General features: G+C 47.1%; 1 long non-coding RNA gene across 1 annotated transcript; it reads left to right on the top strand.

The window, feature by feature from the left end:
• Positions 1-590: 590 nt before the first annotated feature.
• LOC129637891 (uncharacterized) lies at positions 591-2,574 on the top strand. Its single transcript, XR_008707624.1, has 3 exons — positions 591-717; positions 1,868-1,996; positions 2,455-2,574. It is a non-coding gene; the product is annotated as an uncharacterized LOC129637891 (long non-coding RNA).
• The last annotated feature ends 1,118 nt before the right edge of the window (positions 2,575-3,692 follow it).

The following is a 3,692-nucleotide window of genomic DNA, read 5'->3' on the forward strand; positions in this document are numbered from 1 at the left end:
CATTTATACAGCTTCCCTTGTGGCTCAACTGGTAAAGAATCCGCCTGCAATGTGGGAGACCTGGGTTCGATCCCTGGGTTGGGCAGATCCCCTGGAGAAGGAAAAGGCTACCCACTCCAGTATTCTGGCCTGAAGAATTCTATGGACTGTATAGTCTATGAGGTCGCAAACAGTCAGACATGACTGAGCAACTTTCAGTTTGCGTAACTTACACTGCACAGGGCACGGGTTCTATCCCTTGTTGGAGAATTAAGATCCTTGAGAAAAACATCCTCCACCACCGATCCCTTAAATGCAACCAGGATGTTTGTTTTACAGCTGAATCTTGTTTTGAGCAAAGTCAGCATGTAAAGTTAAGAGATGAAGCTTCACTTAACTCTTTTCACCACAAAAAGCTCCCCAGATGTGGACTTCCCTGGCAGTCCAGTGGTTAAGACTCTGTGCTTCCAATGCAGGGGGTTTGGGTTGAAGAACTAAGATTTCACACGCCCCGCATGGCCAAAATTTTTTTTTTTTTTTAATTTTTAAAGGAGGAAAAAGAGCTCCCCAGATGCACTCATTCACTGCTGGCTTACTGCGTATAAGGTCCTCTATTAGGAACTGAAAATTCAGATCCTACTGCAATATAATCCATCCCCAGCAAAGAAAGTAAGTTGCATCTTCACATTTATACACAGACAGGAGTAATGTGATGTCTTCCAGGGGAGGCTTACCAAGGTGAGTTTGGGAATCTGGAGGTGAGTTTGAAGGGAGTGGTGCCTGAGCTGGGCTTTAGAGAACAGGGAACTTGCCACTCAGAAGTTGGAGTGCCCTCCACATGGAAGAGACATCAGCAGCACAGGACTAGGGGAGGATCCATGGACCATGCATACATGTGAGCTAAGTCGCTTCAGTCGTGTCCGACTCTTTGCAACTCTATGGACTGTAGCTACCAAGTTCCTCTGCCTTAACAGCTGTATGGTCTTACTGTGTATGTGTGCGTAATCAGCCGCTTCAGCTGTGTCTTTTTGTGACCCCCCCCCCCACCCCCATGGACTGTAGCTTGCCAGGATCCTCTGTCCATGGGGATTCTCCAGGCAAGGATACTGGAGTGGGTTGCTGTGCCCTCCTCCAGGGCATCCTCCCCACTTAAAGATCGAACCAGCACCTATGTTCCTGCGTTGGCAGGTGAGTTCTTAACCACTAGTGCCCCCTGGGAAACCCCCTCCTATGTATTGTTGTTCAGTCCCTAAGTCGTGTCTGACTCTTTGCAGCCTCAGGGACTGCAGCACGCCAGGCTTCCCTGTCCTTCACTATCTCCCAGAGTTTGCTCAAATTCGTGTCCTTTGAGTCAGTGATGCCATCCAATCATCTCATCCTCTGTCACCCACTTCTCCTCTTGCCCTCAATCTTTCCCAGCATCAGGATCTTTTGTATAACTAATGAGAACCTATTGTATAGCACATGGGGTGAAAAAAAAGAAGGTATAACATGCTTGTAGAACATACTAAGTTAACCTTTAAAATCTATTCCAATATACAGTAGATGCAGACAACTACTGCTTATTTCACTTGTACAAGATACATTGAATAGTCAAATTCAGAGTCAGAAAGTACACTGGTAGATGCCATGCCCAGGGGCGGCAGTTGGGGATGGAGAGTTAGTGTTTAATGGGGACAGAGTTTCAGTTTAGGAAGGTGAAAACTTCGGGAGATGGCTGATGGTAAGAGCTGCACAACAATGTGAATATACTTATGTCATTGAATTGTACAGTTAAATATGGTTAAAACAGTGTTTTATGTGACTTTTACCACAATAAAAAAAGAGTAAAAAAAGAGCTGTGTGATCTTGAACACGTTACCTAACTAGAATCTTGCTTTTCTGCAAGGTCCCTCCCTGGTACTTTCTACTGAGTGGATCACTAAGAAATGAAATGCGATCGTGGCTAGGAGCATCTGGCAGCATCAGGCACATGGCACGTGATCACTGAATGTCAGGTTCCATCTCCACGTCTGAGGTGCTGGGACGATGAACAACAAATGAAAGACTCTGGGGGACCCTTGAGGAAGGAAAAGGCCAATAAAAGAGGATTCTGAAGTGGGGGGTGGTGGTGGTGAAGGAAGAGGTGCCTGGAGGAAAGAACCCAAAGCTTCTGAGTTGAGGTTCTGCTCCACGGCAAGCCACTTTATGGGTGCTGGAAAAATACTCCCCATCACATTGGTCTTTGGTTTGTCCCCCAACAACACTGTGTTCCAGGAGTGGCACAGCGATGCAATTAGCAGAATCGAGCTTGTGGGTGGAGTGTAGGAGTTGAGCAGGGATGAGAGGCAGCACCTGGGCTCCTGCCCAGACTGTGGGGGGAACCAGAAATCAGGGGACAGGGAAAGATGGCTGCAGAAAGAGAAATGCTTTTAACTCCAACACTATCCTCTACAGGAAAGGCAAAATGTCCAAGGTTTTTCTGTTTTTTTTCAGATCTATGTACCTACTCTTTTAACCTGAATAACCTGGCTTATCCCAAAGCGGCAGGAAAGACACTGAGAGCCATCCCCCTGTACTGCAGAAACGAGGCACAGTTATGGATCTCCAGGGCAATTCTCCAAAGAATCTGGCCTCTTATATGCTCCTCTTTCATTCTTTCACCCCACAAACATCCACAGAGGAACTATCATACACAAGATCCCAGAGAGGCAAATGTCAGCTCAGTTTTCCATACCTCCATTCCTCTTGCTGATTCACTAGTCAGTTTCCTTATCTGTCAGATGGAGAAAATGGGCTCACAGGATGATGCAATGAGATAGTGAACAGACTTGGCATAGAATAAGTGCTCCAGAAATGCAAACTATTGTTATACTGGTAAAAGCAAGATTGCATGTTATGCTGGCTATCTTTCATTTGCCCCTCCCACCTCCCAGATACACTCTACACCCTTTTCCACTCTGTGCAGTGCCCTAGAATGGACTAGTCAAGACTCTCTTGCCCCTTGACTTCTCATTGGGTTTGGTCCATGGGGAGCGAGATTAAGGGAGGGAGAAATTGAAGACAAGGCTTTTATTTCCCCAGCTCCCTTCCTGAGCCCCTTGACACAAAGTCTCAGCTCTAGGAAAATGACCTTCCACACAGCCTCCTTACCTCTGGGCGCAGAGGTGGTTACAATCCCACTGTGACTAGCCCCAGAATATTTCACACTCCATAGCTGTTTCCCTATACCTTGTGTCAAATTACCCAGCTGATATGTGCCATCTGTTTTCGGGGACCCCTGACATCCAAGGTGCAGAACACAGGAACAGGCCTGGGGATCAAGAGACCTTGATTTGAGTCTCATGTCTCCTCCTCGCTGGCTCTGTGACCCTGAGCCAGGCTCTCCTTTCCAAGGCCTTAGCTTCTACATCTGTAAAAAGAACAACTCTTTTGTCCTACAACCCCACCCCACCACACATACATACAAACACACACAGGGGGTTCTGTAACTTAAGCCCAGGACAGGGATGCATACAAAGGAGAGCTGCCTCAGTCAGAGGGCAGGTGAGGTTGCCAGGCCTACACCATCGCATCCTTCCCCAGGAATTGCCTCACTCCTTTTAAGGACGTTCTGTGTCCTTGTTCTCTCAGGCCACCAGATTACCAGATGCCCAGAGCATCTCCCCCACCCCCAAAGCAATTGCCAAGAAAACTCAGGGAATTAAAATAAATTCCCTTATCTTTCAATAGCC

Source organism: Bubalus kerabau, chromosome 23 (genome assembly GCF_029407905.1).
Source record: "Bubalus kerabau isolate K-KA32 ecotype Philippines breed swamp buffalo chromosome 23, PCC_UOA_SB_1v2, whole genome shotgun sequence".
NCBI classification, from domain to species: Eukaryota; Metazoa; Chordata; class Mammalia; order Artiodactyla; family Bovidae; genus Bubalus; species Bubalus kerabau.